Source organism: Oncorhynchus clarkii, chromosome 18, assembly GCF_045791955.1.
Source record: "Oncorhynchus clarkii lewisi isolate Uvic-CL-2024 chromosome 18, UVic_Ocla_1.0, whole genome shotgun sequence".
Lineage (NCBI taxonomy): Eukaryota > Metazoa > Chordata > Actinopteri > Salmoniformes > Salmonidae > Oncorhynchus > Oncorhynchus clarkii.
Genome location: NC_092164.1, coordinates 13,701,298 through 13,722,219, shown reverse-complemented (window position 1 = coordinate 13,722,219; position 20,922 = coordinate 13,701,298). Strand labels below are relative to the sequence as shown.

The 20,922-nt window shown below is 46.4% G+C and overlaps 1 protein-coding gene across 9 annotated transcripts in view; it reads right to left on the bottom strand.

The window, feature by feature from the left end:
• The window catches only part of LOC139373016 (tensin-1-like), a 164,039-nt gene that overhangs the window by 85,789 nt on the left and 57,328 nt on the right, over window positions 1–20,922 (bottom strand). For 2 of the 9 annotated variants that reach the window (XM_071112986.1, XM_071112987.1), the window contains exon 1: window positions 16,147–16,733. The exons of the other annotated variants lie outside the window; for them this stretch is intronic. The gene's annotated coding sequence lies outside the window, so the exon portion shown is untranslated. Of the gene's footprint in view, window positions 1–16,146; window positions 16,734–20,922 lie in introns of those variants that run through there. 9 annotated transcript variants of the gene reach the window in all.

Genomic DNA, 20,922 nt, shown 5'->3' with positions numbered 1-20,922 from the left:
TGGATATACCGGGTTTAGGACCCACTCAGACTGGACTAATGTGAATATACCGGGTTTAGGACCCACTCAGACTGGACTAATGTGGATATACAGGGCTTAGGACCCACTCAGACTGGACTAATGTGGATATACCGGGTTTAGGACCCACTCAGACTGGACTAATGTGGATATACAGGGCTTAGGACCCACTCAGACTGGACTAATGTGGATATACCGGGCTTAGGACCCACTCAGACTGGAAGGAAGACAAAAGTATTGCAGCCTCCCAGATACCCGCCTGCACACTTTTCAAAGCCATGCCAGACGTGTATGTTTTAGAGCCATCTTAGTGGTTTTTCTCTCTCTGTTTTAAGGTCCAAAGCCTGTAAAATAACATTGTTTTGTTGAGTCACTCTGGCTCTGTGCTGGTGAGGGAGAGAGAGAGAGAGAGAGAGAGGGAGAGGTAGAAGGAGAGGGAGAGGGAGAGGGAGAGAGGGGGAGTGGGGGAACCAATACATGGCGTTGGGCCAAGGGAAGAACGGACCCGGACGGACCCCTGGCATGGGAGCCAGAAGCAGCAAAGGAGAGGGGAAGGGAGAGAGGTGTGTCTGAGTTGACCATAACAAATATGCCATGCCTTGTACACAAGTACCACAAGTTCTCTATTGTAGAGGAGAGGGTGAGAGAGTCCAGCGAGGGGTTCATCTGTCCAGTCACAAGGAGGTCTTAGAAGGAACTGAGGCAGAACCAGACCCCCAGACAGCTAGCCAACCAGCCTGCATTTCTCTCAATCCCACCCCAGAAAAAGTGTCTCATCTGGGGTTTAGTGGAGCAAAGCATTGCTCGTGGGGAGTCTTTCCACAGCACAGTATATCCACACTCCTAGCAGAGATCTGGCTGAATCACAAGTGGCTTCCTCTCCCAAAGAACACAACTCCAACTATCTGGGTGTATAATATAGGGTAGACAAGCTGGCAGTATACTGCCTGACTCAAATCCATTTTCCCTGTGCAAAACCAAGCTTGAGGATTCTGATTGCTATGAAAAAAAGTGAAGGAATGTATAAATTCCCACCACCCAGACGCGTGGGCTTACAACAGGTTGGAACAAGCAGCCTTCCAGCGTACTGTACGCCAAGAAAACATTTAGCTTTCAGCGCCATACAACGCAGTGCTAAGAGAGATTCAGCTCCATACAACGCAGTGCTAAGAGAGATTCAGCTCCATACAACACAGTGCTAAGAGAGATTCAGCTCCATACAACGCAGTGCTAAGAGAGATTCAGCTCCATACAACACAGTGTTAAGAGAGATTCAGCTCCATACAACACAGTGCTAAGAGAGATTCAGCTCCATACAACACAGTGTTAAGAGAGATTCAGCTCCATACAACACAGTGCTAAGAGAGATTCAGCTCCATACAACGCAGTGCTAAGAGAGATTCAGCTCCATACAACACAGTGCTAAGAGAGATTCAGCTCCATACAACACAGTGCTAAGAGAGATTCAGCTCCATACAACACAGTGCTAAGAGAGATTCAGCTCCATACAACACAGTGCTAAGAGAGATTCAGCTCCATACAACACAGTGCTAAGAGAGATTCAGCTCCATACAACACAGTGCTAAGAGAGATTCAGCTCCATACAACACAGTGCTAAGAGAGATTCAGCTCCATACAACACAGTGCTAAGAGAGATTCAGCTCCATACAACACAGTGCTAAGAGAGATTCAGCTCCATACAACACAGTGCTAAGAGAGATTCAGCTCCATACAACACAGTGCTAAGAGAGATTCAGCTCCGTACAACACAGTGCTAAGAGAGATTCAGCTCCGTACAACACAGTGCAAAGAGAGATTCTGCTCAATTCAACACAGTGCTAAGAGAGATTCAGCTCCGTACAACACAGTGCTGAGACTCAGCTCCATACAACACAGTGCTAAGAGAGATTCAGCTCCATACAACACAGTGCTAAGAGAGATTCAGCTCCATACAACACAGTGCTAAGAGAGATTCAGCTCCATACAACACAGTGCTAAGAGAGATTCAGCTCCATACAACACAGTGCTAAGAGAGATTCAGCTCCATACAACACAGTGCTAAGAGAGATTCAGCTCCATACAACACAGTGCTAAGAGAGATTCAGCTCCGTACATCACAGTGCTAAGAGAGATTCAGCTCCATACAACACAGTGTTAAGAGAGATTCAGCTCCGTACAACACAGTGCTAAGAGAGATTCAGCTCCATACAACACAGTGTTAAGAGAGATTCAGCTCCATACAACACAGTGCTAAGAGAGATTCAGCTCCATACAACACAGTGTTAAGAGAGATTCAGCTCCGTACATCACAGTGCTAAGAGAGATTCAGCTCCGTACATCACAGTGCTAAGAGAGATTCAGCTCCATACAACACAGTGCTAAGAGAGATTCAGCTCCATACAACACAGTGCTAAGAGAGATTCAGCTCCATACAACACAGTGCTAAGAGAGATTCAGCTCCGTACATCACAGTGCTAAGAGAGATTCAGCTCCATACAACACAGTGTTAAGAGAGATTCAGCTCCATACAACACAGTGCTAAGAGAGATTCAGCTCCGTACATCACAGTGCTAAGAGAGATTCAGCTCCGTACATCACAGTGCTAAGAGAGATTCAGCTCCGTACATCACAGTGCTAAGAGAGATTCAGCTCCGTACATCACAGTGCTAAGAGAGATTCAGCTCCATACAACACAGTGCTAAGAGACATTCAGCTCCATACAACACAGTGTTAAGAGAGATTCAGCTCCATACAACACAGTGTTAAGAGAGATTCAGCTCCATACAACACAGTGCTAAGAGAGATTCAGCTCCATACAACACAGTGTTAAGAGAGATTCAGCTCCATACAACACAGTGTTAAGAGAGATTCAGCTCCATACAACACAGTGCTAAGAGAGATTCAGCTCCATACAACACCGTGCTAAGAGAGATTCAGCTCCATACAACACAGTGTTAAGAGAGATTCAGCTCCATACAACACAGTGCTAAGAGAGATTCAGCTCCATACAACACAGTGTTAAGAGAGATTCAGCTCCATACAACACAGTGCTAAGAGAGATTCAGCTCCATACAACACAGTGCTAAGAGAGATTCAGCTCCATACAACACAGTGTTAAGAGAGATTCAGCTCCATACAACACAGTGTTAAGAGAGATTCAGCTCCATACAACACAGTGCTAAGAGAGATTCAGCTCCATACAACACAGTGTTAAGAGAGATTCAGCTCCGTACAACACAGTGCTAAGAGAGATTCAATTCCATACAACACAGTGCTAAGAGAGATTCAGCTCCATACAACACAGTGTTAAGAGAGATTCAGCTCCATACAACACAGTGTTAAGAGAGATTCAGCTCCGTACAACACAGTGCAAAGAGAGATTCAGATCCATACAACACAGTGTTAAGAGAGATTCAGCTCCATACAACACAGTGCTAAGAGAGATTCAGCTCCATACAACACAGTGTTAAGAGAGATTCAGCTCCGTACAACACAGTGCTAAGAGAGATTCAGCTCCATACAACACAGTGTTAAGAGAGATTCAGCTCCGTACAACACAGTGTTAAGAGAGATTCAGCTCCATACAACACAGTGCTAAGAGAGATTCAGCTCCGTACAACACAGTGCTAAGAGAGATTCAGCTCCATACAACACAGTGTTAAGAGAGATTCAGCTCCGTACAACACAGTGCTAAGAGAGATTCAGCTCCGTACATCACAGTGCTAAGAGAGATTCAGCTCCATACAACACAGTGTTAAGAGAGATTCAGCTCCATACAACACAGTGTTAAGAGAGATTCAGCTCCATACAACACAGTGTTAAGAGAGATTCAGCTCCGTACAACACAGTGTTAAGAGAGATTCAGCTCCATACAACACAGTGCTAAGAGAGATTCAGCTCCGTACAACACAGTGCAAAGAGACAGCATACTTGGCTGCTTCTATACTTCAGAATTATTAATAGCCACTAAATACCACACAGACAGAACAACTATGACGATGACAGATACTGTTAGACGTTGTAGTTAGGCACTGATCTAGGATCAGTATACATTCTCACAAACCCTAACCAGAAGCCTTAGGGAGAGAAACAGAAAACTGACCTCAGATCAGCATCTAGGGTTGCCTGACGACTCAACCTGAATTTAATTCCGCTGCTCTATCGATCGCTTCATACATTCAATCGGAAACTGCCATCCTAGAAGTTGTTTGTGTGACTTACAAATGAGGGGAGTTGTACAAAACAAATTCATATGCGATTGGATTGTCTCTAACAAATCAAAGTTGATAACGTCATCATGTAGGCCGGCTCAGGCCCAACCCATCGGTTTCTCAAACCAATCAGAACATTCAGAATGTATTTGCATTCTAGAAATCATCGGGGAGGGAGGCCAATCCAGGCTCATGGCGGAGAAGAAACAGAGCGATGTTGGACAGAGCGATGTGAAAGGGTATCCAGGCAACATCTAGGGGAAACGTCACACTACTTCTAAATGGTGAGTATGGGTGGAGATGTCGTCAGGGAGATAAATCTTCTCATTGGCTCCCATGAAAAATAATCTTGCCGATCGAACCGCATTTGGGATTCCTGAAGCCTTTGCACAAGAGAAACTGCAGTAGTAGTGGCAGTCTGCCTGGGCAAATGAATACTTCAGGTTCTAAGAGGCCAAATAAGGACGTCAAGCCGAACAGTACTTCAGATGGAGTTATAGAGCTAACCAGGCTTCTATTTGATTTGAATGGTAAACAAATATGTTGGGTATTGTGACGGAGAGTGCCTGTACAATCATGTTGGACATTTCGACACGACATTGAGCGTGTAATGTATTCCTCTGAATATCAGTGTATTACTGGCAGTTCTTTGGTGAAATAAGACCTTGCGGTTGCAGAGAGACGGAGGGAAAGTTAAACCATAGCAGTAACACAGTAGGAAAACATATGATGAATGACGACTAGCATGCTGCCAGGAGAATATCAAGCGGCTGTATTTCCAACATGACGACACTTCCCCAGCCAACTGTTTCCAGTTCTATAGACCTCCATCAACACTACTTGACCGTAGCCAAACACAAACCGCTTAAAGGCAAAGCTTTTCCATTTCCACGCCATAAAAACCCGTCTGCAACGCCAGACGTCATGGCGAGAAATTGATTGAGCTAACGACCTTCTCACTCGTTCCCGCTAGACGCTACTTTACCAGGCTACTTAGGAAAACAACCTCCCTTGGCTTTGGGGCTGCAAGAAGTGTACATCAATAGTATCTACAGACTGTACAGAGGTTTTCCTGGCTTTCTACTGTATAACCTAGCCTCACTACATACTGTATACACTAGCATCACTATATACTGTATACACTAGCCTCACTGTATACTGTATACCTTAGCCTCACTACATACTGTATACCCTAGCCTCACTATATATTGTATACACTAGCCTCACTATATACTGTATACCTTAGCCTCACTATATACTGTATACACTAGCTTCACTATATACTGTATACCCTAGCCTCACGATTTATTGTATACACTAGCCTCACAATATACTGTATACGCTAGCCTCACTATATACTGTATACCTTAGCCTCACTATATACTGTATACCCTAGCCTCACTATATATTGTATACACTAGCCTCACTATATACTGTATACCCTAGCCTCACTATATACTGCATACACTAGCCTCACTACATACTGTATACACAAGCCTAAACCCACTAAATACTGTATACCATAGCCTCACTATATACTGTATACACTAGCCTAAACCCACTATATACTGCATACCCTAGACCCACTATGTAATATATACCCTAGCCCCACTATATACTATATACACTAGCCTCACTATAAACTGTATACAATACCCTAGACCCACTATATACAGCATACCCCAGACCCACTATATACTGTATACCCTAGACTCACTATGTAATATATACCCTAGCCTCACAATATACTGTATACCCTAGACCCACTATGTACTGTATACCCTAGCCTAGACCCACTATGTAATGTATACCCTAGCCATGCCCACTATGTACTGTATACCATAGCCTAGACCCACTATCTACTGTATACCCTAGCCATGCCCACTATGTACTGTATACCCCAGCCTAGACCCACTATGTACTGTATACCCTAGCCATGCCCACTATGTACTGTATACCCTAGCCTAGACCCACTATGTACTGTATACCCTAGCCATGCCCTGTACGTACTGTATACCCTAGCCATGCCCACTATGTACTGTATACCCTAGCCATGCCCACTATGTACTGTATAGCCTAGCCATGCCCACTATGTACTGTATACCCTAGCCATGACCCACTATGTACTGTATACACTAGCCTAGACCCACTATGTACTGCATACCCTAGCCATGGCCACTATGTACTGTATACCCTAGCCATGCCCACTATGTACTGTATACCCTAGCCTAGACCCACTATATACTGTATACACTAGCCTAGACCCACTATGTACTGTATACACTAGCCATGCCCACTATGTACTGTATACACTAGCCTAGAACCACTATGTACTGTATACCCTAGCCATGCCCACTATGTACTGTATACCCTAGCCATGCCCACTATGTACTGTATAGCCTAGCCTAGACCCACTATGTACTGTATACCCTAGCCATGCCCACAATGTACTGTATAGCCTAGCCTAGACCCACTATGTACTGTATACCCTAGCCATGCCCACTATGTACTGCATACCCTAGCCATGCCCACTATGTACTGTATACCCTAGCCTTGACCCACTATGTACTGTATACCCTAGCCATGCCCAGTATGTACTGTATACCCTAGCCTAGACCCAGTATGTACTGTATACCCTAGCCATGCCCACTATGTACTGTATACCCTAGCCTAGACCCACTATCTACTGTATACCCTAGCCTAGCCTCACTATATACTGCATACACTAGCCTCACTACATACTGTATACACAAGCCTAAACCCACTAAATACTGTATACCCTAGCCTCACTATATACTGTAAACACTAGCCTAAACCCACTATCTACTGTATACCTTAGCCTAGCCTCACTATATACTGCATACACTAGCCTCACTACATACTGTATACACAAGCCTAAACCCACTAAATACTGTATACCCTAGCCTCACTATACACTGTAAACACTAGCCTAAACCCACTATATACTGCATACCCTAGACCCACTATGTAATATATACCCTAGCCCCACTATATACTATATACACTAGCCTCACTATAAACTGTATACAATACCCTAGACCCACTATATACAGCATACCCCAGACCCACTATATACTGTATACCCTAGACCCACTATGTAATATATACCCTAGCCTCACTATATACTGTATACCCTAGACCCACTATGTAATGTATACCTTAGCCATGCCCACTATGTACTGTATATCCTAGCCTAGACCCACTATCTACTGTATACCCTAGCCATGCCCACTATGTACTGTATACCCTAGCCTAGACCCACTATGTACTGTATACCCTAGCCATGCCCACTATGTACTGTATACCCTAGCCTAGACCCACTATGTACTGTATACCCTAGCCATGCCCTGTACGTACTGTATACCCTAGCCATGCCCACTATGTACTGTATACCCTAGCCATGCCCACTATGTACTGTATACCCTAGCCATGCCCACTATGTACTGTATACACTAGCCTAGACCCACTATGTACTGCATACCCTAGCCATGCCCACTATGTACTGTATACCCTAGCCTAGACCCACTATGTACTGTATACCCTAGCCATGCCCAGTATGTACTGTATACCCTAGCCTAGACCCACTATGTACTGTATACCCTAGCCTAGACCCACTATGTACTGTATACCCTAGCCATGCCCACTATGTACTGTATACCCTAGCCATGACCACTATGTACTGTATACCCTAGCCTAGACCCACTATGTACTATATACCCTAGCCTAGATCCACTATGTACTGTATACCCTAGCCTAGACCCACTATGTACTGTATACCTAGCCATGCCCACTACGTACTGTATACCCTAGCCTTGCCCACTATGTACTGTATACACTAGCCTAGACCCACTATGTACTGTATACACTAGCCTAGACCCAATATGTACTGTATACAATAGCCATGCCCACTATGTACTGTATACACTAGCATAGACCCACTATGTAATGTATACCCTCGCCATGACCACTATGTACTGTATACCCTAGCCATGACCACTATGTACTGAATACACTAGCCTAAACCCACTATGTACTGTATACCCTAGTCATGCCCACTATGTACTGTATACCCTAGCCATGCCCACTATGTACTGTATACCCTAGCCTAAACCCACTATGTACTGTATACCCTAGCCTAAACCCACTATGTACTGTATACCCTAGCCTAAACCCACTATGTACTGTATACCCTAGCCTAAACCCACTATGTACTGTATACCCTAGCCATGCCCACTATGTACTGTATACCCTAGCCATGCCCACTATGTACTGTATACCCTAGCCATGCCCACTATGTACTGTATACCCTAGCCATGCCCACTATGTACTGTATACCCTAGCCATGCCCACTATGTACTGTATACCCTAGCCATGCCCACTATGTACTGTATACCCTAGCCATGTACTATAAATCAGATGACATGAGACATGAGCATAATGTTGTACTGTACCTCTGAAAGAACTAACAGTGGAACATACTCTGGAGAGGTTCCAGGCAGGGTTGAGGTCACCAATTCAGTGAATTAACTTTATTCATTAATATATTAAGTCCATCCCCATGCCCTCTCAGGAGGTCAGTGGGGACACACCAGGGTTGGGGCTCTATGCCTCTCATGTCCGATCACACTCAGAAGCCCCCTCATCTGTCTCCATCCTAAGAAAACCCTTTAGAGAGCCAAACATCCACAAGGTAACAGGTACAGTAAGGTAGCAGTCATCATGATGTTACATCAACATCTGTTCAGCGTCTCAATGTTGTTTTGTGTTTTCAAATGTCTGGAACAAACCCTGAAATAACATAGAAAGAATGCTCCAGGGCCATACATACACACACCTCCAGTCCAGCTCATCCAGTTGTCAAACATAACATTAACACAACTTTAACACAACATTAAGACAACATTAACTCAACATTAAGACAACATTAACACAACTTGAACATAACAGTAGCACAACATTAACATAACATTAGCACAACATTAACACATCACAACATTAACACACATTAAAACAACATTAAACCAACTCAACATTAAGACAACATTAACACAACTTGAACATAACAGTAGCACAACATTAACACAACATTAACAAAACACAACATAAACACACATTATAACACCATTAAGCCAACACAACATTAACAGACATGAAAACAACATTAACACAACATCAACACAACATTAACATTAGTGTGGGAACACAAGATCCATTAAACCACGGTTAGCGGTGAGTGTGTGTGCTGCCTACGGCTAACCTCTCATACCTTCTATGGATCCAACATTCAACCAAAACCACAGCCATACCTTCATAACCACTGAATATCTTTCTCCAGAAGAAATAGATGAATATAATATGTGCAATTGTGGCTAGCGTTGGACGCAGGTTGAAAACCTCTGATGTGGAAGCCAATTGGAGTTTCATAACGAGGAGAGCTTCATAATGACCACACAGAGGCATCGCCTCTCCGCAGGACAGCTATTGGAGGTCTTAAGCATGCATGTTATCGTCATTACTGGCCTGCGTGGCTGAGTTGAACTGAGTTGGACAGAGCTAATAGGAGTAGGATTCTCTATGGATGGTCCATGGCCAGGTATCACTCAGAGTTCATGTTGAATCAGAACTGACAGCGGGATGTTTTCACTCAGAGTACCACTAATGGTTCTGTTGACTAGAGAACAAAAGCACAGAGGGGCCGGGTTGCCAAGCCAATGTCAACGACACACAGAGACACACACATACTGTCTCCAAGCCAGTGTGAGCTAAACACATGTAGACAGACACACTAAAACCTGACTGTAGCTACACTTTACAACACATACTATTAATGAAGCCAACTTAGCTGCACTTTGAGTAAGGGAGTATTTTCACAGTTCTCTCACAGTCAGCTGCATTCAATGTCACATATGTGTTAGAATATTAAACAAACGTCACATGAAAATGTCTGGTTTCATCTCTAAAGCATCTACTTCAACAAATACACATTCACAACCTCTGTTGACTCACCATGGGCCAGAAGCTGTTCATAACACATCGTTCCTCTAGTCTAGTCTGTCTCCTGAGGGTTTGGTGAAGTTTGGCTGCTCCGAGTCGTCCAATAAGGAGGCGTTACAGAGTTTGGCACGAGGGAATCCAGTTTAAAGGTAAAGAGATGGATTTGGATGAAGAGAGGAGAAACTGTTTTGCAAAGGAATGGATCTATCTGGAAAGACGTCAGTCCACAGCCATTATTCGCTCACAGCATCTTAATGTTGGAGGACGAGATGGTGGGAAGCATTGATTTAAGGCTGTTCTGGCAGGGTAAGAGGTTTTCTGGGAGTGCTGAGGAAAGCGGTGGGGAATTTTCTGCTCTGGACTAATGGTGACCAATGAAAATGAAAATGCCTGAGGTGCAATTCTGAATTGGAAGGGCTTTCGCAGTGTCAATTGGTAAGTGTTTCGGTCTAAGTGTTCGGAGGAGAAAATGACATTTAGCAGCTTGTCTATGGTAATGAAGAATTTGCACAAAACGGGTTTTATGAAACTGCCACCTATTTCTTTCTCTCAGATTGATCGAATTTAAGTTGAACTGACACAAAAAAAAATGTTTTTATTGCTGTTTCATGCTTCACAATCACATAACACCCTGGACAGGTAAACGTTAGGAAATGTCTTTCCATCAACCAAAATGTGTTAGAGCTCAACCATAACAAACAGGATTCTTCTGTCTTGTTTTGACTGCTAGAACAGAGAGAAGATTTAGTGGCCTGCGACACTTTGACCTCCCGCTTATAACTGCCCCCCCGTGTTAGCCCAGGGTTAAAGGGGAATGACGGTGGTCATCAGTCAATTCCTCAAAGGGAGGAGGGAGGGCAGGGAGAGAGGGAGGAAGACAGGGGAAAATGGAGGTTCTGTAGAGATGGAGACGAAAAGGAGTATACGAGGAGGCAGAGAAAAAGAGAGTAAAATCACTGAAGGTAGAGGCTGACTTCTAGTTCTGTATCTGTCTGGCACATACATGACACACACACAAACACACAGATCCCTCCCTCTCACTCACACACTCACACACACCTCTTGGGTTGACCTATCGTTACACTGTAGCTTCAGCGGTGGATCTGTCCGTCCTGTCAGCCACTGGTTATAGTAAAGGTGAAACACAACCACAGCCACCACTCTCCCTCCGCCAGCTCAACTCTCCTCTAGACCAGTCACAAAACACCACCACTCTCCCTCCGCCAGCTCAACTCTCCTCTAGACCAGTCACAAAACACCTCCACTCTCCCTCCGCCACCTCAACTCTCCTCTAGACCAGTCACAAAACACCACCTCTCTCCCTGCGCCAGCCACCGCTCTCCCTCCGCCAGCCACCACTCTCCCTCCGCCAGCTCAACTCTCCTCCAGACCAGTCACAAAACACCACCGCTCTCCCTCCACCAGCTCAACTCTCCTCCAGACCAGTCACAAAACACCCCCGCTCTCCCCCCGCCAGCTCAACTCTCCTCCAGACCAGTCACAAAACACCACCGCTCTCCCTCCGCCAGCTCAACTCTCCTCCAGACCAGTCACAAAACACCTCTGCTCTCCCTCCGCCAGCTCAACTCTCCTCCAGACCAGTCACAAAACACCTCCGCTCTCCCTCCGCCAGCTCAACTCTCCTCTAGACCAGTCACAAAACACCTACGCTCTCCCTCCGCCAGCCACCGTTCTCCCTCTGCCAGCTCAACACTCCTCCAGACCAGTCACAAAACACCTACGCTCTCCCTCCGCCAGCCACCGCTCTCCCTCTGCCAGCTCAACTCTCCAGACCAGTCACAAAACACCACCGCTCTCCCTCCTCCAGCTCAACTCTCCTCCAGACCAGTCACAAAACACCTCCGCTCTCCCTCCGCCAGCTCAACTCTCCTCCAGACCAGTCACAACCACCACTCTCCCTCCGCCAGCTCAACTCTCCTCCAGACCAGTCACAAAGCACCTACGCTCTCCCTCCGCCAGCTCAACTCTCCTCTAGACCAGTCACAAAACACCTCCACTCTCCCTCCGCCAGCTCAACTCTCCTCTAGACCAGTCACAAAACACCTCCACTCTCCCTCCGCCAGCTCAACTCTCCTCCAGACCAGTCACAAAACACCTCCACTCTCCCTCCGCCAGCTCAACTCTCCTCTAGACCAGTCACAAAACACCTACGCTCTCCCTCCGCCAGCTCAACTCTCCTCTAGACCAGTCACAAAACACCTCCACTCTCCCTCCGCCAGCTCAACTCTCCTCTAGACCAGTCTCAAAACACCTCCTCTCTCCCTCCGCCAGCACAACTCTCCTCCAGACCAGTCACAACCACCGCTCTCCCTCCGCCAGCTCAACTCTCCTCCAGACCAGTCACAAAACACCACCGCTCTCCCTCCACCAGCTCAACTCTCCTCCAGACCAGTCACAAAACACCCCCGCTCTCCCCCCGCCAGCTCAACTCTCCTCCAGACCAGTCACAAAACACCACCGCTCTCCCTCCGCCAGCTCAACTCTCCTCCAGACCAGTCACAAAACACCTCTGCTCTCCCTCCGCCAGCTCAACTCTCCTCCAGACCAGTCACAAAACACCTCCGCTCTCCCTCCGCCAGCTCAACTCTCCTCTAGACCAGTCACAAAACACCTACGCTCTCCCTCCGCCAGCCACCGTTCTCCCTCTGCCAGCTCAACACTCCTCCAGACCAGTCACAAAACACCTACGCTCTCCCTCCGCCAGCCACCGCTCTCCCTCTGCCAGCTCAACTCTCCAGACCAGTCACAAAACACCACCGCTCTCCCTCCTCCAGCTCAACTCTCCTCCAGACCAGTCACAAAACACCTCCGCTCTCCCTCCGCCAGCTCAACTCTCCTCCAGACCAGTCACAACCACCACTCTCCCTCCGCCAGCTCAACTCTCCTCCAGACCAGTCACAAAACACCTCCGCTCTCCCTCCGCCAGCTCAACTCTCCTCTAGACCAGTCACAAAACACCTACGCTCTCCCTCCGCCAGCCACCGTTCTCCCTCTGCCAGCTCAACACTCCTCCAGACCAGTCACAAAACACCTACGCTCTCCCTCCGCCAGCCACCGCTCTCCCTCTGCCAGCTCAACTCTCCAGACCAGTCACAAAACACCACCGCTCTCCCTCCTCCAGCTCAACTCTCCTCCAGACCAGTCACAAAACACCTCCGCTCTCCCTCCGCCAGCTCAACTCTCCTCCAGACCAGTCACAACCACCACTCTCCCTCCGCCAGCTCAACTCTCCTCCAGACCAGTCACAAAGCACCTACGCTCTCCCTCCGCCAGCTCAACTCTCCTCTAGACCAGTCACAAAACACCTCCACTCTCCCTCCGCCAGCTTAACTCTCCTCTAGACCAGTCACAAAACACCTCCACTCTCCCTCCGCCAGCTCAACTCTCCTCCAGACCAGTCACAAAACACCTCCACTCTCCCTCCGCCAGCTCAACTCTCCTCTAGACCAGTCACAAAACACCTACGCTCTCCCTCCGCCAGCTCAACTCTCCTCTAGACCAGTCACAAAACACCTCCACTCTCCCTCCGCCAGCTCAACTCTCCTCTAGACCAGTCTCAAAACACCTCCACTCTCCCTCCGCCAGCACAACTCTCCTCCAGACCAGTCACAACCACCGCTCTCCCTCCGCCAGCTCAACTCTCCTCCAGACCAGTCACAAAACACCACCGCTCTCCCTCCACCAGCTCAACTCTCCTCCAGACCAGTCACAAAACACCCCCGCTCTCCCCCCGCCAGCTCAACTCTCCTCCAGACCAGTCACAAAACACCACCGCTCTCCCTCCGCCAGCTCAACTCTCCTCCAGACCAGTCACAAAACACCTCTGCTCTCCCTCCGCCAGCTCAACTCTCCTCCAGACCAGTCACAAAACACCTCCGCTCTCCCTCCGCCAGCTCAACTCTCCTCTAGACCAGTCACAAAACACCTACGCTCTCCCTCCGCCAGCCACCGTTCTCCCTCTGCCAGCTCAACACTCCTCCAGACCAGTCACAAAACACCTACGCTCTCCCTCCGCCAGCCACCGCTCTCCCTCTGCCAGCTCAACTCTCCAGACCAGTCACAAAACACCACCGCTCTCCCTCCTCCAGCTCAACTCTCCTCCAGACCAGTCACAAAACACCTCCGCTCTCCCTCCGCCAGCTCAACTCTCCTCCAGACCAGTCACAACCACCACTCTCCCTCCGCCAGCTCAACTCTCCTCCAGACCAGTCACAAAGCACCTACGCTCTCCCTCCGCCAGCTCAACTCTCCTCTAGACCAGTCACAAAACACCTCCACTCTCCCTCCGTCAGCTCAACTCTCCTCTAGACCAGTCACAAAACACCTCCACTCTCCCTCCGCCAGCTCAACTCTCCTCCAGACCAGTCACAAAACACCTCCACTCTCCCTCCGCCAGCTCAACTCTCCTCTAGACCAGTCACAAAACACCTACGCTCTCCCTCCGCCAGCTCAACTCTCCTCTAGACCAGTCACAAAACACCTCCACTCTCCCTCCGCCAGCTCAACTCTCCTCGAGACCAGTCTCAAAACACCTCCACTCTCCCTCCGCCAGCACAACTCTCCTCCAGACCAGTCACAACCACCGCTCTCCCTCCGCCAGCTCAACTCTCCTCCAGACCAGTCACAAAACACCTCCACTCTCCCTCCGCCCGCTCAACTCTCCTCCAGACCAGTCACAAAACACTTCTGCTCTCCCTCCGCCAGCTCAACTCTCCTCCAGACCAGTCACAAAACACCTCCACTCTCCCTCAGCCAGCTTAACTCTCCTCCAGACCAGTCGCAAAACACCTCCACTCTCCCTCCGCCAGCTCAACTCTCCTCTAGACCAGTCACAAAACACCTCCACTCTCCCTCCGCCAGCTCAACTCTCCTCCAGACCAGTCACAACCACCGCTCTCCCTCCGCCAGCTCAACTTTCCTCCAGACCAGTCACAAAACACCTCCGCTCTCCCTCCGCCCGCTCAACTCTCCTCCAGACCAGTCACAAAACACTTCTGCTCTCCCTCCGCCAGCTCAACTCTCCTCCAGACCAGTCACAAAACACCTCCGCTCTCCCTCCGCCAGCTCAACTCTCCTCTAGACCAGTCACAAAACACCTACGCTCTCCCTCCGCCAGCTCAACTCTCCTCAAGACCAGTCACAAAACACCTCCGCTCTCGCCCCGCCAGCTCAACTCTCCTCTAGACCAGTCACAAAACACCTACACTCTCCCTCCGCCAGCTCAACTCTCCTCTAGACCAGTCACAAAACACCTCCGCTCTCCCTCCGCCAGCTCAACTCTCCTCCAGACCAGTCACAAAACACCTCCGCTCTCCCTCCGCCAGCTCAACTCTCCTCTAGACCAGTCACAAAACACCTACGCTCTCCCTCCGCCAGCTCAACTCTCCTCTAGACCAGTCACAAAATACCTCCGCTTGGGACATGAAAGCAGAGCGAGACTCAAAGGAACTCAAGCCAGCTCCCCAGAGAGCCACTTTCCCAGGACTACAGTGTGGCTGGCGCGCTAACTACTTCTTATGTACTGAAGGACAGTAGCCTACCATATCAGCCGACACACTCATAGTTTGGTTACATGATATGCATTGATTTACGTCTGAAATGGCAATAGATTTTTTCATAGTTTTTTTCAAGTACCTCTTATTAGAAATCTACATGCAATATAATTACAACAAAGGACATTGATTGTAAGTAGTTACAATGTAAAACATCTTCCAGCTCCTCCATCATGTCTTTTGGCAGATGAAGACAAATATAACTTGTGTTTATTGGTTTTGACACCTAAGACTATCTCAGAATGAGCTTTCTACCCAACAAGCCAAAACAGAACACAGTATCAATCAATCCATAACATTAGAGTACACAGTACAGCCAGCTCTCTTACCTGTTCAACGATGGAATTCTCTCACGTTCTCTCTCCTTCCCTCTCCTCTTCCCTCTTTCTCCTTCTCCCTCGTTTTCTCTCTCCCCTCTCTACTGTCTCTCTCCCTCCAGATACCAAATAGAGACACTCTCCCACTGTCTGCCCCCCCTCCACTCAAAACAACAGGAGTAATCCCAAACGCGTGCCAGACCAGCTAGCCAGTGAATCTGTGCGTGTGTGCACAAGCACGAGCGTGTGTGTTCGCACACACCTCTCAACTTCTCCAGGGTCCACACTTAATGCCGCTGGCTTCTGTTCAATCCGTCTGTGGCCAACAAAGTTGAAAACACACTATATAAGGCCAAGGCTCCAGGCTTCTTCTGACTGCAGTACCCTAAACTAGAGAGAGCTCTGGATGCAGACTGGGACTAGAACCCACTGTTGTGTTCTGTTCTTCCCTCATGCCTGCAGCTTGACCTTTACATAATCTATGTTATCTCCCTCTGGCTTTCTCTCTTTCTCTCTCTCTCTCTCTCTCTCTTCCTTTTTCTTCCCCCCTTTGGTTCTTCCTCTGTTGATGTACACGCATGCCTATGATGGAAAGAGGTGCTGTGTGTATGAAAAGCAGAACTTCCTTAACAGGATGGGGGGGGCTTGGAATGTGATTGACAGAACACTCTAAATCCCTCCTTCTTTCCTCATGTCGGAATCTGTTTCTGTCTCTCTTTCTCTCGCTCTGTTTTTCTCTCTATTTCTCTTTTTCTCTTTCTGTCTCTCCACCTCCCTCTCTATTTCTACCTCTCTCTCTCTCTGTCTTTTCTCACTCTCTCGCTCTACCCTCTATCTCTCTTTCTATCTTTCTATCTATCATCACATTCTCAGCGTACAGGTTAAACATGAGTTGGCAGGCTCAGAGCCAGTTCCACCCATGACTAGAGGTTGATCGATTAATCGGAATGGCCGATTAATTAGGGCCGATTTCAAGTTTCCATAACAATCGGAAATCGGAATATTGGGGCGCCGATTTAGCTCATTTTTAATTATTATTATTATTTATTTTTTATACCTTTATTTAACTAGGCAAGTCAGTTAAGAACACATTCTTATTTTCAATGACGGCCTAGGAACGGTGGGTTAACTGCCTACAGGGGCAGAACGACAAATTTTCATCTTGTCAGCTCGGGGGATACAATCTTGCAACCTTACAGTTACATAGTCCAACGCTCTAACCACCTGCCTCTCATTGCACTCCACAAGGAGCCTGCCTGTTACGCGAATGCAGTAGAAGCCAAGGTAAGTTGCTAGCTAGCATTAAATTTATCTTATAAAAAACAATCAATCATAATCACTATTTATAACTACACATGGTTGATGATATTACTCATTTATCTAGAGTGTCCTGTGTTGCATATAATCGATGCAACGCTGGGGGATTATTTAACAAAAGCGCATTTGTCGAAAAAAGCACACTGGTTGGACAACTGTACCTAACCATAAACACCAATGCCTTTCTTAAAATCAATACACAGAAGTATATATTTTTAAACCTGCATATTTAGCTAAAAGAAATCCAGGTTAGCAGGCAATATTAACCAGGTGAAATTGTGTCACTTCTCTTGCGTTCATTGCACGCAGAGTCAGGGTATATGCAACAGTTTGGGCAGCCTGGCTCATTGCGAACTAATTTGCCAGAATTTTACGTAATTATGACATAACATTGAAGGTTGTGCAATGTAACAAGAATATTTAGACTTAGGGATGCCACCCGAACGGTTCCGTATTTAACTGAAATAATAAAAGTTTTGTTTTCGAAATGATAGTTTCCGGATTCGACCATATTAATGACCAAAGGCTCGTATTTCTGTGTGTTATGTTATAATTAAGTCTATGATTTGATAGAGCAGTCTGACTGAGCGGTGGTAGGCAGCAGCAGGCCGTAAGCATTCATTCAAACAGCACTTTCGCGTGTTTTGCCAGCAGCTCTTCACAAGCACATCACTGTTTTTGACTTCAAGCCTATCAGCCTAATGGCTGGTGTAACTGATGTGAAATGGCTAGCTAAGTTAGCACTAATAGCGTTTCAAACGTCACTCGCTCTGAGACTTGGAGTAGTTGTTCCCCTTGCTCTGCAAGGGCCGCGGCTTTTGTGGAGCGATGGGTAAAGATGCTTCGAGTGTGGCTGTTGTCGATGTGTTCCTGGTTCGAGCCCAGGTACGGGCGAGGAGAGGGACGGAAGCTATACTGTTACACTGGCAATACTATAGTGTCTATAAGAACATCCAATAGTCAAAGGTATAGAGAAATAGTCCTATAAATACTATATTAACTACAACCTAAAACCTCTTACCTTGGAATATTGAAGTCTCATGTTAAAAGGAACCACCAGTTTTCATATGTTCTCATGTTCTGAGCAAGGAACTTAAACGTTAGCTTTTTTACATGGCACATATTTTACATGGCACACATTTTTACATGGCACATATCTTCTCCAACACTTTGTTTTTGCATTATTTAAACCAAATTGAACATGTTTCATTATTTATTTGAGGCTAAATAGATTTTTATTGATGATTTTATTTGTATTGGTTTTTATTGATTTTTCTATTAAGTTAAAAGTGTTAATTCAGTATTGTTGTAATTGTCATTATTACAAAAACATATTTTTTTAATTGGCCGATTAATCGGTGTCGGCCTTTTTTGGTCCTCCAATAATCGGTATCGGTATCTGCGTCGAAAAATCATAATCGGTCGACCTCTACCCATGACCATGCTCTTGCTGGTTCTACAACACACAGTCAGTCCCAGGTGCAGTGTGTGTGTGTGTACATTCCTCTACATCTACACAGCACACTATAGATCTGAGAGAATTTATTTTTCTATTTCAGGTTGGAAATCAACGCTGTTGGTTTACAGGCAGGTAGATAACAGAATGTAATGTAAAACACTGGGTGGCTGGTTGAATGTTTGAATAGAAAGAAGAGCGGGTTTTGTGTTATCCAAACATTCATGTGTTGTAAGCCACCTTTTCCAATGCTTTTTCAGTTTGTCTTGAGATAAAGCCAGATCAATACAACCAATGTTTCTAGCCAGGATCCAGGCTTAAGACGTATCTCAGCAGGAACAAACCACAAACCATAAATAGGAAATGATTTAGGATACTTGAGATGGTTTTCGTGTGCTTGCTGGTGCTTGATCTCCTGTGGGGTAGATTTAGATTTCATGCACTCTGGGTGAACTTGGTGCTTTACCTCCAGACAAGCTGGGAGGGTAGATTATACCATCAGTCATCGGCCCTTTACCCGGCTATTAGCTCTGCCATACAGTCTGTCTGCTAGTCCAATCTATCTCCTGTATATCTCTGTCATACAGTCTGTCTGCTAGTCCAATCTATCTCCTGTATATCTCTGTCATACCGTCTGTCTGCTAGTCCAATCTATCTCCTGTATATCTCTGTCATACCGTCTGTCTGCTATTCCAATCTATCTCCTGTATATCTCTGTCATACAGTCTGTCTGCTAGTCCAAACTATCTCCTGTATATCTCTGTCATACAGTCTGTCTGCTAGTCCAATCTATCTCCTGTATATCTCTGTCATACAGTCTGTCTGCTAGTCCAATCTATCTCCTGAATATCTCTGTCATACCGTCTGTCTGCTATTCCAATCTATCTCCTGTATATCTCTGCCATACAGTCTGTCTGCTAGTCCAATCTATCTCCTGTATATCTCTGTCATACAGTCTGTCTGCTAGTCCAATCTATCTCCTGTATATTTCTGCAATACCATCTGTCTGCTAGTCCAATCTATCTCCTGTATATCTCTGCCATACAGTCTGTCTGCTAGTCCAATCTATCTCCTGTATATCTCTGTCATACAGTCTGTCTGCTAGTCCAATCTATCTCCTGTATATCTCTGTCATACCGTCTGTCTGCTAGTCCAATCTATCTCCTGTATATCTCTGTCATACAGTCTGTCTGCTAGTCCAATCTATCTCCTGTATATCTCTGTCATACAGTCTGTCTGCTAGACCAAACTATCTCCTGTATATCTCTGCCATACAGTCTGCTAGTCCAATCTATCTCCTGTATATCTCTGCCATACAGTCTGTCTGCTAGTCCAATCTATCTCCTGTATATCTCTGTCATACAGTCTGTCTGCTAGTCCAATCTATCTCCTGTATATCTCTGTCATACCGTCTGTCTGCTAGTCCAATCTATCTCCTGTATATCTCTATCATACAGTCTGTCTGCTAGTCCAATCTATCTCCTGTATATCTCTGTCATACAGTCTGTCTGCTAGACCAAACTATCTCCTGTATATCTCTGCCATACAGTCTGCTAGTCCAATCTATCTCCTGTATATCTCTGCCATACAGTCTGCTAGTCCAATCTATCTCCTGTATATCTCTGCCATACAGTCTGTCTGCTAGTCCAATCTATCTCCTGTATATCTCTGTCATACAGTCTGTCTGCTAGTCCAATCTATCTCCTGTATATTTCTGCAATACCATCTGTCTGCTAGTCCAATCTATCTCCTGTATATCTCTGCCATACAGTCTGTCTGCTAGTCCAATCTATCTCCTGTATATCTCTGTCATACAGTCTGTCTGCTAGTCCAATCTATCTCCTGTATATCTCTGTCATACCGTCTGTCTGCTAGTCCAATCTATCTCCTGTATATCTCTGTCATACAGTCTGTCTGCTAGTCCAATCTATCTCCTGTATATCTCTGTCATACAGTCTGTCTGCTAGACCAAACTATCTCCTGTATATCTCTGCCATACAGTCTGCTAGTCCAAT